This window comes from Ochotona princeps, chromosome 1, assembly GCF_030435755.1.
Source record: "Ochotona princeps isolate mOchPri1 chromosome 1, mOchPri1.hap1, whole genome shotgun sequence".
In the NCBI taxonomy this organism is placed as follows: Eukaryota; Metazoa; Chordata; class Mammalia; order Lagomorpha; family Ochotonidae; genus Ochotona; species Ochotona princeps.
Genome location: NC_080832.1, coordinates 51,639,178 through 51,653,304, shown reverse-complemented (window position 1 = coordinate 51,653,304; position 14,127 = coordinate 51,639,178). Strand labels below are relative to the sequence as shown.

The 14,127-nt window shown below is 42.9% G+C and overlaps 1 protein-coding gene across 4 annotated transcripts in view; it reads right to left on the bottom strand.

Moving 5' to 3' along the window:
• The window catches only part of CDK19 (cyclin dependent kinase 19), a 171,213-nt gene that overhangs the window by 30,894 nt on the left and 126,192 nt on the right, over positions 1 to 14,127 (bottom strand). The gene's annotated exons all lie outside the window — the stretch shown is intronic.

Genomic DNA, 14,127 nt, shown 5'->3' with positions numbered 1-14,127 from the left:
TTCGGCATTCTGCTAACGTGACTGGGACAGGAGGAAGATGTCCCAAGTACTCGAGGCCCCGTCATCCACGAGGAAGACCAGGATGGGTTCCTGGCTCCTGGCTGCAGCCTTGCCTAGCCCTGGCTGCTGGAAAGTGAACCTGCAGATAGAAGATCACACATTCTCTCTTTGACTACATCTTTCAAATAAGGAAATAAATCTTTAAAAAGAAAAACTGGACAAAGGCATGCCCTTTGATTCAGTAATGCTATTTTTACATATACTGAAGAGAATGTAGTACACTCATAATTTCTTTCAAAAATTGTTAGAGTCATACAATGATTTTTAAAACAGCAGGGGAAAAATTACTGAATAACAGGTATGTGTAAAAGCAAACAATACATAAAAATACATGTTCAAATCTTAGAAGCATTATGTTGAGTAAAAAAACCAGGTTTTAGGAGACTGCACACAACAGAATGTGACTTTTGTGAAGCTGCAAGCCAACCAGAGCTAAAGAGAGTATTGTTGAGACATTCATAGAAATGTGATAAATCTATTTTCACACAGAAGAGAATACATATTCAAAGCCCCAAGTCCTTGCTACCTCTGGAGAGGACCGGAGGAAGGTATTGGGATGTGTGAGGGGGAAAGAGGAGGAGACAGAAATAGAAACAGGCTTTCCTGAGCTTCCAGGTATGGAGCTAAGCATAGGTTCCTAACAGCTCACAGCACTGTGATGCTCCGGAAATGTACCAAAAATGTCTCCAATGTTCTTTAGCATTTTTCACATATTAAAAAGAAAGTAAAAATAAAACAAGAAGTAGGGAAGGCCTTATTCTGGACTCTTCCACAAACCTGCTTGAGAAGCTTGCATGTAGCAAGTGATCTAATGGTAGTGCAGGGGGAGCACACTGGGCAGTCAATGAGGGTGGCACAGCCCGGCCAGAGACAACAGCAAACTGCAAGGCCTGATGCAAGTGTGCCTGGTGAGTGCTCAGCGATGACTAACTGTCTGAAAGAAGCCCAAGAGGCCTGCTGGCCATTCTGAGCGAGTGTGTTTGAAGCACCAGTCTGGTTTATCGCCTATGCTTGTTCAGAGGGCAAGATCAAGGTAATTGCAGCACTAGAGAGAAACCTTTGCAGCCAGCTAACAAAAATGTGCAAAAGCTTAGATACAGGTCTAGAGCCTTCACTGTGAGAGTCGAGTTACTGAATTTAAGAAATTCAGAAAGATGGGCCCGGCGCCGTGGCTTAGCAGCTAAAGTCCTCGCCTTGAACGCACCCGGGATCCCATATGGGAGCCGGTTCTAATCCTGGCAGCTCCACTTCCCATCCAGCTCCCTGCTTGTGGCCTGGGAAAGCAGTTGAGGATGGCCCAAGGCTTTGGGACCCTGCACCCATGTGGGAGCCCCGGAAAAAGGTTCCTGGTTCCCGGCATCGGATCGGCACAGCACCCCAAGTGAATCATCGGATGGAAGATCTTCCTCTCTGTCTCTCCTCCTCTCTGTATATCTGACTTTGCAATAAAATAAATTAATCTTAAACAAAAAAAGAAATTCAGAAAGATGCTTCTAGATCACTTAGTTTACGCTTGTTAGAGTCCTACTACATTGAAACAGAAAGTATAGCAGGATGATGGGCTTAGGCTAGTACAGTAAGACATTAATGGAGATGCCTCAGACATAACGCACCTGAAACTGCAGAGGAATGGACTTAGAGTGGAAGGGGCCTGGGAGTTTTTCTGTATGCTCTCTGAAAGAGGCCCCGGGAGCCCAGGCAGCAGCCACAGAGCACGGCTCCTGCAGCCAAGCTCAGACCTAGACTCCCAGATGCGGGCTGCTTTCAAAGGTGCAGCTCTTCACAGGGGTTACCTGTCCCTTTTAGAACAAGTCAGTACATGTTAAGGATATAGATAAGTGAATTTAAACATAACAGAATAAATGACATCATCAACACTAAAACGTGTAATTTTTCAATGTGATGTATTTTCACACAATTTATTTGAAAGGCAGAATTACAGAGAGGGAGTACAAGCAGAGAGAGCGAAAAAGAAAAATGTTCCATGAGCTGGTTCTCTCCCCTAGATGGCTGCAAACAAGAGGGTTGGGTCAGACCAAAGCCAGAAGCCAGAAACCCCATCTGGGCCTTTCATGTGGGTGCATGGGCCCAAGGACTATTTTCCATATACGCAAGAAGCTGGACTGGAAGTGGAGCATCAGGGAAATGAATTGGTGCTGATATGCGATGCCAGTGCTGCAGGCAATGCCTTAACCCATTGCACCATAGCACCAGCCCCTATTTTTTCTTTCTTCTTCTTTTTTTTTTTTTTTAAAGATTTATTCATTTTATTACAGCCAGATACACACAGAGGAGGAGAGACAGAGAGGAAGATCTTCCGTCCGATGATTCACTCCCCAAGTGAGCCACAACGGGCCGGTGCGCACCGATCCGAAGCCGGGAACCAGGAACCTCTTCCGGGTCTCCCACGTGGGTGCAGGGTCCCAATGCATTGGGCCATCCTCGACTGCTTTCCCAGGCCATAAGCAGGGAGCTGGATGGGAAGTGGAGCTGCCGGGATTAGAACCGGTGCCCATATGGGATCCCGGGGCTTTCAAGGCGAGGACTTTAGCCGCTAGGCCACGCCGCCGGGCCCTCTTTCTTCTTTTTTTAATATTTTATTTTTTTATTGGAAAGTCAGATATATACAGAGGAGGAGAGACAGAGAGAAAGATCTCCTGCCCACTGATTCACTCCCCAAGTGGCTGTAATGGCTGAAGCTAAGACAATCCAAAGCCAGGAGCCTGAAGTTTTTTCCAGGTCTCCCACGTGGGTGCAGGGTCCCAAGGCTTTGGGCATCCATAACCGTTTTCTTAGGCCACAAGCAGGGAGCTGGATGTGAAGTGGGGCTGCTGGGACATGGGATCCTGGTGCATGCAAGGTGAGGACTTAGCTACTAGGCTACCATGTTGGGGGTGGGGCTATTTTTTCTTAAAAGGAAATTTTCAAAGATCTATATGGCTAAGGGCAAGTCTCTAACTGCATCCAACCCTCGAGGTTCCACACTGAACTGTGTTTCCAGGTTTTATGCCCAATTTCCTGAAGACTGCCTCAACAGTGTTAATTTCAGGACAAGTGTATGCTTGACAGAGAAAGGGAAACTGTAGTCGGCCAGCACATGCACACCCACGTCCACACATAAACCCAAATGGAGGAAGAAAGGATCCCAAAATTGTTCTGACCTAGTTACATCCCAATTAACACACACTACGCTTTACTAAAACTCCTCTTCCTACTGCGAACACAAAATGCCAGCTGTGAACGAAAGTGATACTGCTGGGTTTGCACACTTTGGTTACCATAGAAACAACACAAATGGCAGGAGTTGGATGCCTCACACTGAAGTTACCAGCAATAAAATCAGATATACAAATCAATGCCACAGGGTTCACTTAAGTTCAATTGCATTTTAAAGGCCAAGTTGGGGAAATAATGTGATTGATAGGATTATTCTGAAGCTCTTTAGGAAGTATCTCTATCTTAGTGGAATTTAGTTAATTCTTGAATTTATACTCATGATGCTTTAATATACTCCGGACTTGCTTCTTCCTTTTACAGAACCCGTTTTTTTCCTTCCACAGGGTTAAATTTATTTTGGCTAAGTGGCACATCACAAAAAGGACAGCCTGAAGGACACAATGACTCCGCCACATTTGCTTTGCACACCCCGCCCTATGATGTTTAGAAGAAAAATATGGAACTCACAATCTGCCTCTTATCAGCACCTACAAAGACAGAAAACCCAAACACAACTGTCTACAATTCTGAATAATAGGAACAGAGACAATCAGAATGTCACTCAAACAGCTTCTGAAGGAGTGAACAGCGTTCCAACGTTCATGGCTGCAACCATCTTTTCCCTAAACACTGGGGTAGAAAACTCACTCATACTCGATACGAAAGTAGATGAGAACATCCTCAGTTCTTATTCCTTTCTTTACGGTGTTCTTCTCAGCTCACCCCAAACAAGTACGATGCTGTGTGTTTTAACAAATGGAGCAAAAGCAACCTAAGAGTAAGAACCATGCCCCTCACTCCCTTTTTTAACTTATTAAGCAAACACAAAGGCCACTTGCTAACAGCATTAGCTTGTCGTAACTGTCTGTCTCTTACACCCACCCCATGGATCAGAGTGGAGGATTTAAACGTCTGAAGAGTCTGACCGTGATGACTTCATCCTCCTGGAGGACAGAGGTGGTTCTGTCATCACTTCACCTCTCTGCTGAAGTCTGGACACATAGTAGGTGTTGGATAAGCATCTGGTGAATGAGTGAACAAATCAACAGATGAACTAAGTAGCCAATGATTAGTGCTTGCAATGTATCCAGAAGTAATGGGGTATGGCAGAGCGGGATCATCTTTTGACAAACAAGCTCCCAATTTTAAAAGAAACTTGGGCCACATGAGGTCTTAATAGGTTAATCCTCCGCCTGCAAGTAACAGCACCCTATATGGGCACCGGTTCAGGTCTGGGCTGTTCCACTGCCTATCTAGTTCTCTGTGGCCTGGGAACGAAGTAGAGGAAGGACCAGGGCAGGGCGCCTTGGGTCCCTGCACCCGCGTGGGAGACCCAGAAGAAGCTCCTGGCTCCCAGCTTCTCTCTAGTTGTTGTGTACATTTGGAGAGTAAATCAGTGGATGGAAGACTCTCTCCTTATCACTGTAAAAATCTTTCTTTCAAATAAAAATAAGTGAATCTTTAAATAAAAAAGTGAAGCTGCAGGAAGTAGAGTAAGCATTTATCCTGAACTATGCCAAAGCTTACTTCTGAATACAGGTTAGTAAAATTCTGATTTTCGTTTACTACAGGGCATCAAAAGTCATCCATAAATCAATGATTCCCAAATCTAAGCCCTTTAAAGGTCTCTAACCTTTCTTGTATCTTAGAGATGTGTGAATTATAGGTTGGTCATGTCAACAACCACCACCAACTCAACTTATCCAAATTGAATTTTCACCTTTTCCTGCCAAAACTGCTTTTCTTTTTTTTCCTGGTATTTCCTCTTTGGTCAACAAAAACTGAAGTTTAAACTCCACTCCCTTCTTTAGATCTCAAATAATCAGTTCTCAGCTGAGTACCTTCAGTTGTAAGTGTTCACCTATCTCCCTTCCTCCCTATTCGGACTGCCTCTACCCTGGTTCCAGCGTTCATCATTCTAAACCAGCTAACTCCAACAAGATGATAAGGCTGCTAGCTAGCCTTGCATCCTCAGATCAACTCTCCACAATCTTGTCATCATGTCCAACTCAGGAAATTGGCCTCCCCAGCAAGCCACCCTTCCTGGCAGGATGATTAAGACCCACTGTCACCTGGTCCCTGTCTCCCTTTGATGCCTCTTTCACCACATCTTGCTGCATCCCAGGAGTCTTGGGGCTTCTTACTGTAGGCCCTTCTTTAGACTGTCTCCTCTGCCTGAATACTTTACCCACCCACCCCCTTTCAGGATTCAGCTGCACAAGAGGCCCCAGACCAACCGGATGGTTGCTTGTTTTTTGTGCTCTCAGTACCTCAAGCTTAGCTGGGCTTAGACTGTACCCTATTTCTGAACTTTCATTTTATGGTTTTTCCACTTACTGAGTCTTCACCACCATGTGTTCATTGAGAGAAAGAATTGTGCTTTATTAATCCTGTATTCTTTTCAAGACTATTCAGTTGGTACATAAGAATTCAAAATGTTTGTAAAACAAATTTCTGTCTGTAAATCAGTATTTCTCACCATACAACATCCAATTATAAACAAAAACCTAGTTAAAAACAAGAGTTAGGTTCCTTAATCTCTTTAGTGTCAAACTTCAGATAAGTTATGGGTTAAACAGACCTTTGTCTTCAGAGACCCCAACTACTGTTAAAATTATTTCTCAGTGAAAATGACTTCCTAGATGGAACTGATATATTTGCAGCTAGATACATGCTATCTGGTAAATCAGCAGCAGCTTATAATATTGAATGCTATGATTAATTTCGTATCACCTTAAGCCAGTCTAGCAATGTCTGTAATACAACACCTATGTTAATCAAACTTCGGTATTCAGAGTAAACAATGCCAGCTGACCTAGCACTGCCAACAGCTAACAATGCCCTTCTTTGTGTTTCAGAATTGGTTACAAGCCTGTACAGCAGAGATAAGGCTTTCCTTTCTCTAACAAGAACCAATAAAAAGCAACCATTATTAAAAAAAAAGAAAAAGAAAGAAAGAAGGAAAAAAAAAAAGCTCAACACAAGACAAACAGAAGCATCTGGAAGGTTATTTACCTAACTTAACTTAAGGTCACTAACAGTATAATCGAGATATATTCCACACTGACATGGCCTCCTCAGCTTGTCAGAGAATACAATCCATCCTCAGAAGAGCAGCCCTGGTGGGAAGCTGGTTTCTATTTACACTTGTGACATTTGTACTTAAAACAAATAAGCCGGTTTTGTTATGGGAAATTGGGGGAGTCAGAGAAAGACATGAACAAACTGAGCCCTCTTATTTTGTTGAGGACTATCCAGAGTGTCAACAAGTTCACTGTCCACAGACAGTGGCAGAGCCAGGTTAGAACCAAAGGCTCTCTGAGGTGTGCTCCGGGCCAGGGCTGTGACAGCAAAAGCACCTGAGAGAACCGACAGTAGTAAATGGACGCATGGCCTTCACTCCTCAGGAGACTTCTCCCCACCTGTGTGCTTAGTTGAGAAGATGATCCACAGAACAGCCACCAGAACCATTAGTCTTTGAGTGCAAGATCTTGTTCTCAATAAAGGATCCACACTGTTATCCAAACAGGATGCCTTGTGCTAGATCACCCAACAAATAATGATCAAAATCTATTACTCTGTAATTAAAATGGACACAACTTGGGGTGGGTATTTGGTCTGGTGGTTAATATACCAGTTAATACAATATCCCGCATCAGAGTGCTTGGGTTCCCACTCCCAGGTCTGGGTCCTGACTCTAGCTTCCTGCAAATGCAAACCCTGGCAGGCAGCTGTGGTAACTCAAGTAACTGGGCTCCCACAACTCACATAGGCGACAAAGACTGAGTTCCCAGCTCCCGGCTTCAACTCTCCTCCTCTGGCCACTGCAAGCATTTGGGCAGTGAAATATCTGACAGAAGCTCTTTTGTTTGTTTGCTTGAGATGAAATCCTAGGGCCAGCATGGTGGCACAGAAGATTCTTCTTCCCCTGACCGTACGAGCACCAGTATCCTATGCAGGTGCCAGTTCATGTCCTGGCTGCCCAACTTCTGATCCAGCTTTCTGTTTATAGCCTGGAAAAGCAGCAGAGGATGGCTCAGGTCATTGGCCCCTTCACCCACATGGAGACCAGGAGCTCTTGGCTCCCAGCTCCAGATCAGTTTACTTCTGGCTATTGTGGTCATTTGGGGAATGAACCAATGGATGGAAGGTCTCTTTCTCTGTCTCTCCTACTCTGTAAAAATCTGCTTTTCAAATAAAAATAAATAAATATTGGGGGCGGGGGGAGAGAGTGGGATCTCTGGGAGGTGATCAGACCAGGAGGGGTGCCCGGATGTTGATTATAAATGGGACTCCAGCTCTTTCTCGCCCTCTCTTTGCCCTCCACTTTGTCACGAGAAGATGCAGCATGAAGGCCTTACCAGATGTGGCTGTTCATTCTTGGACTTCCCAGGCTCCAGAATTGTGGGCCAAATAAACTTGTATTGTTTATAAATTACCCAATCTGTGGTGTTCTGTTTACAGCACCAGAAAAAGAGAAAAAATTGACAGCGACCTTAAAGGTATTATGACAAACTGCCTTCTAAGTCATGTGTTATTTTTATTAAATAATCAGAGATGACCAAAAGGACCCTGTGTCTGAACTAAACCTCAGAGGCCCCCTGTGGCACTGTGAGTCATACTACGTGCCCTGTAAAGCTGGCCCTCTCAGCAGTGTGATTCTTGGTGTGTATTCTCCGCCTGTGAAACAGATGGCAGAGCACTGTGCTCTAACTCAAACTGACACATGCACAGGACTTCATGGAAAGCTCCAGTTACTGAGCCATGGGTGCAGATGATGAAGAACTGCCATGATACAAAGCAAACAAAAGGAAAAAACAAATAAAACCACCTCACAGCCTGTGGTCTTTTTGATACGTAAGGTGTGGGTGTCACTGCACAGAGCACTGGAAGAAGCAGCCGGCAGGATGTTCGCCAGGCCTTCAGTGGAGGAGTACCTGTGTGCACAGGGATGGCATTACTGGTACTAAAGGCCAGGCTCTGCCTGCAGACCTGAACGCTGAGACACAGGCCACCAAGAACCCGCCCTGAGAGACTGCTTGGAAACCAAAAGTTACCACCAGGATCTGTCAGATTTCACAGCACCAGGTTTGCGGCTGTGCTCCTAAACCGCTGGAAATTTGTTTTAGAAGCAGTTGCTGGTGAGGATGCTCACATCCCACATCCTGGTGCCTGGGTTCAATTACTGGCGCTCTCTCCTGACTAGAGCTTCTTGCCAGAAAGCCAACTGGGATAGCTCATATTTGGGTCCCTGACCCAGGTGGGAAACACAGATTGAGTTCAGGGTTCTCAGCTTTAGCCTAACCCAGCCCTGGATTGCTATAAGCATTTAGAAATCTCTGTCTCTGTACCTTTCAAGTAACTGAAAATAGTGGCCTGCATTGTGGTGTAGTGAGTAAAGCTGTCGCCTGACATGCTGGCATACCACATGGACGTTGGGTCATGTCCTGGCATGTTCCACTTCCAATCCTGCTCTCTGCTAAGCGCCTAGGAAAATTTCCACAGCAAGATGACCAGAGTGTTTGAGTCCTTGTTGCCCCATGGGAGACCTGCATGAAGCTCTTGGCTATTGGCTTTGTCCTGACCCAGCTCCGGCCATTGTGGCCTTATGGGGAATAAACCAGGAGATGGAAGATATCTCCCTTTCTGTAACTCTTCCTTTCAAACAAATAAATGAAATTATTAAAAAGGGAAAATAGTTAAGAATATCTGAAAACCTTATTCAAAGAAGAATTTGAAAAATAACTGAGTTATTTTTAGAATAAAAAAGAAAAAAGTAAGAGAAGCATGAAGTACTTGTTAGTTTTGTTTCATTTGGTCAAATTTCTAAATGTCCATATTTAAAACATGAAGGGCCCAGTGGCGTGGCCTAGTGGATAAAGTCCTCGCCTTGAATGCGCCGGGATCCCATTTGGGCGCTAGTTCTAATCCCAGCAGCTCCACTTCCCATCCAGATCCCTGCTTGTGGCCTGGGAAAGCAGTCGAGGATGGCCCAGAGCCTTGGGACCCTGCACCCGTGTGGGAGACCTGGAGGAGGTTCCTGGCTCCTGGCTTCGGATCGGCACAGCACCAGCCATTGCAGTCACTTGGGGAGTGAATCACCGGACGGAAGATCTTCCTCTCTGTCTATCCTCCTTTCTGTATATCTGACTTTGTAATGAAAATAAAAATCAATCTCTAAAAAATAAATAAATAAAACATGAAGACCTGGCAATATTTAAATATAAAAAAGGATGAAACATAGCTCACTCGTTTGTTAAAACCAAAAGACACCTTCATGTATCTGTACTAGCTCTCTCCACCCTATAGAGCAGCAAAACTCGAAAAAAGGTGATCGATCAGCCACAGGAATTGTGCGCAAGAGAAACAACTTTGGACTTTTGATACCAAGAAAAGACTACACAAAGCTTCTACAAAAAGGGAAATGAGGAGGAATTCAGAGGCCTTGGAGCTGCAACTAGGGAAGTTAATCACAGTATAAATGATCTGTCACTATCCCATTTCACAGATGAGTAAACTGAGACTTGGACCTCAAGACTACCTATCTCAGGAAAAGTTATTAAAGTACAGAATGTCAAAGCTATCTAAAAACTAAGAACTAAGCAAGGCTAAAACTCTCCTCTCTTTCTCTCTCTTTTTGTTTTTTTGAGCTTTACATAAACTAAACCACTGTTTTTCAGTAAGACTACTTCTTATAATAGCATGTTTTGTAACTACAGTTTAAATAATCAGATTTCCCATTCCTCCAGAAAATATTTCAGGATTAGCCCATCACAATGGCTCAGTTGGCTAATCTTCCACCTCTGAGCACTAGAATGCCATATGAGCACTGGTTAGTGTCCTGACTGCTCCACTTCTCATCCAGCTCCCTGGCTGTGGCCTGGGAAAGTAGTCAAAGATGACCCATAGCCTCGGGACCCTGCACCCCTGTTGATCGGATCAGCTCTAGTCGTTGAAGCCATTTGGGCAGTGAACCAGCAGATGGAAGACCTTTTGCTCTCTCCCTCTCTTTATAAATCTGCCATTTCAATAAAAGTTGAGCTTCTATCACAGATATAGTAGCAATATAAAGAGACTAAGCAGCTATAAATCCATCTAATGTTACTATCATCCAGCCAGCATTTCTCTGTCTTTGCTAAAGAATAATGTGAAACTGCCAGATGCTCTGTTGAAACTAACTTCAAGTGCCTTAGAAGCACGAACAATAAGGTCAACGCTACACTACAAATACCAGGGAGGCATGAACCTTGTTCTCAAGAAGCTCATCATTTTAAAAGAGATATAAACTCTCTCTTGGCAATCCTCCAGTCTACCAGAACAGTAATCCCATAAAAATGAGTCATCCTGTATTTCATCTCCTTACTCTTGGCTATATCCTGTCGTAAAATTAAAAAACATCTTTTCTCTCATGGTGTTTACAAGTTTCAAATATTTATAGACTTATGTCTCTACTTCACTGTCTCTTAGCCAAGTTCTCCTTCCCCTTTCCTTTTAAAGCAATTCTTCAACTTCAGCCATCTTTTGGGAGTCTTTATTTAAATTCTCTATTTCTGTACTGAATTCTAGGATCCAGATGACATAATCAAAACACTATTCTAGATACAAAATCAGTCATCATGAAAACACTAATCTGGGCCTGGCGGCGTGGCCTAGTGGATAAAAGTCCTCGGTTGAACGCACCAAGATCCCATATGGTCGTCGGTTCTAATCTCAGCAGCACCATTTCCCATCTAGCTCCCTGCTTGTGGCCTGGGAAAGCAGTCAAGGACAGCCCAAAGCCTTGGGACCCTGCACCCATATGAGAGACCCAGAAGAGCTCCTGGATCCTGGCATCGGATCGGTGCAGCACCAGCCGTTACGGCTCACTTGGGGAGTGAATCATCGGACGGAAGATCTTCCTCTCTGTCTCTCCTCCTCTCTGTATATCTGACTTTGTAATAAAAATAAATAAATCTTAAAAAAAAAAAAAAAACAGAAAAACACTAATCTTTTAGATGACATAATGCTGTGTGTGAAGTCCCAAATACTGGCTTTATTTATTTATTTATTTATTATTTCTTCACTTACATTATTACTCTACAAACTTACATTCACTCTAGCACTTTTTTTTTTAAGATTTCTATTTATTTTTATTGGAAAGGCAGATTTACAGAGAGAAGGAGAAACAGAAAAAGATTTTCTGCCTGTTGGTTCACTCCCCAGCAGGGCCCAATGGCTGGAGCTGAGCTGATCTGAAGCCAGGAAACAGGAGTCAGGAACTTCATCCAGGTCTCCCACACAGGTGCTACATCCCGAGTCCTCGAGCCATCCTCTATTGCCTTCCCAGGCCACAAGCAAACAGCTCAATAGGAAGTGGAGCAGGCAGGACATGAACCAGTGCCCATATGGGATGCCGGAGCTTGCAGGTGGAGGATTAGCCATTGAGCCAATGTGCCAGCCCCCACTCCAACACTTTGAATTGTGTGAACTTGCCAGGTTTCTCCCATCAACTGAAAACAATGCTCTAGACTAACAACATAGGGGCAGATTTCTTTATTTTATTTTATTTTTTAAGATTTTAAAATTTATTTCAATGGCATAGTTACAGAGAGAAAACAAGAAAGAGCTTCCATCCACTGATTCCCTCCCCAAAAGGTGAAGCACTTGGAGCATTAGCAGGGAGGTGGCCTGTAGTGGGACTTACCAGACTGGAACGGGCACTCTTAATATAGGATGCACGCATTAACTCAACCAGCTGCACTGGAACACTGGCCCCAGGGCAGATTTCTTAGAGCAATAGGAATTTAAGTTTTAAAAAAACAAAGTATGCACTGACTAAAACAGCAATTCTAAAACTTACAAAGATTTAGGGTTTTTTTTTTTTAATTTTTGATGATGTCTACATAGTTGATTAGGGTGGAAAGGGTTAGCTTTAAATGTCTGCAGCCTCTTTTCAAGACCATATGCAGGTTACACGTGCCTTAAATTTCTCTATGTATTACAGATTACATCGGTGCAGTGAGTAGACAGTCTAAATCTGCCACCCCTGAAGATGCTTTGGAAAAGCCATGACAATATGGTTCCGACACCAGAAATCATGTCACAGACTAAATGCCCAGCAGTTCAAACATTCATATCTTTAATGAGAGTTGCCTAGCTGAGACTAGACTACATATTTGGTGAATATGTGAGTAAAACAGAGCAAGTGCTGTACTAGGTTAGAGCCACATTCAAAGCACATTTTCAACACTGTGTTCATGTGATGGGCACAATAATGATCATCAGAGGTGGCTTCTTTAACAGAGAAAAACTGATGGAGAATTGTCTCAAAGGCCCTGAGTGGGGGCTGAGTCACAGCCAGCAGCTTAATGCAAACCAGAGGGGGAAAGATCACAGATGCGAGGGACTAGTACCAGCCTGCAAGAAACCGGTGTTGAAGATCTGAACTGGGAATAGGGTGCTGGTGATGGAAATGGATGAAAGGAAGGATAGCTCAAAGGTGACACTGGGAAGAACCTCACAAGTTCTGGATGTCAAGTGCAAATAAGGTTCTGCAAAGAGGTCAGAGAGTGTCTAGGCTGGCCGGGGGAAGGTGGTACCATGACCAAGATGAAGAATATTAACACAGAGGGCAGCAAACTGCGTCCTGGCCAAATTGAATCTCATCGCTGCACATCCGGGGGCCAATGTCACAAGTAAGACACAGTAAACCGTGAAATGCAGAAAAATGAATTCAATTTTGTAAAACAAGAGCTCAAGTTAATTCATTTTCAATCAAAGAGTCTGACTGATGAGTCAGAAATGATCCTAAGTATAACTCACATGGGTTACATAAAGGTATATAGAAAATCAGAATCTAAACACTTATTTGTAGCAGAGGTCTGTAATAATCCTGGGGAGTCCAGAACCATCTGACAACATAGTGACTCATGGTCCAACAGGAAGTGGACAGGTCCAAGTGGAAAAGAAACTCATTGGTAAAAAAAAAAAAAAAAAAAAAAAAAAAAACAGAAAGAGGAATGCTCTTGTTAAACACATTTCTTAAAATAACAAATACATCTTTGTGGTCACTACTATTACATGGCCCAGTTTAATTATAACGCCACAAGAAGTGGGCCTGAACAATAAGGTACCACGGGACACTAACTGGCTCTCTCTAGGCATTTATTCTCTTCTATAGTAAACATGTCGCCTCAGTTATTGAAACTAGAATCTCGTTAGGCATGGTCCTTCATATCCCTAGAACTCTCAAAAGCCTCAAAATAAAGCAGCAAAGGGGGCAAATTAAAACTACCAGCGATAAACTCATGAGTATTGTAACTACTCAGAACTTATTTACCTACTTAAACAATAACAACAGAAATCTCAGCAACATCAACGTAAAATGGCAATATGAAGACAAATACCTAGCACTGAATATTAATAAATGTTTGTTATATGGATAGTAAATAAAAAAGCAAAATCAAACATTTAAATTGTGGCTAAATTTCCTATAAAGAATACACTATCAGATTTATTTATTCATTTATAGATTAATGTCGATAATAACATTCATACAAAATCATTATTTCATTATCATAAGAGGAAAAAAAACCAAGAACTAAGTCTTTACTTACTGATTAATGTGTTTACTAATGATGAGCCACAGAATAAAGAAAAAAATGGATGAGTATTCCATCAACATGACACACTGATCACTTATTTTAAAACCATTTTACAGCCAAACACAAAAGTAACAGAATAACTAACGTACACAACATGTTAGTAACAGTAATCTTTCAGTTGTAGATTTAAGGATGATTTTATTTCCCTCTTTTTTACTTATATGTACTTCAATACTTTTTTCTATAATTAATTTTTGTTGTAACTGTA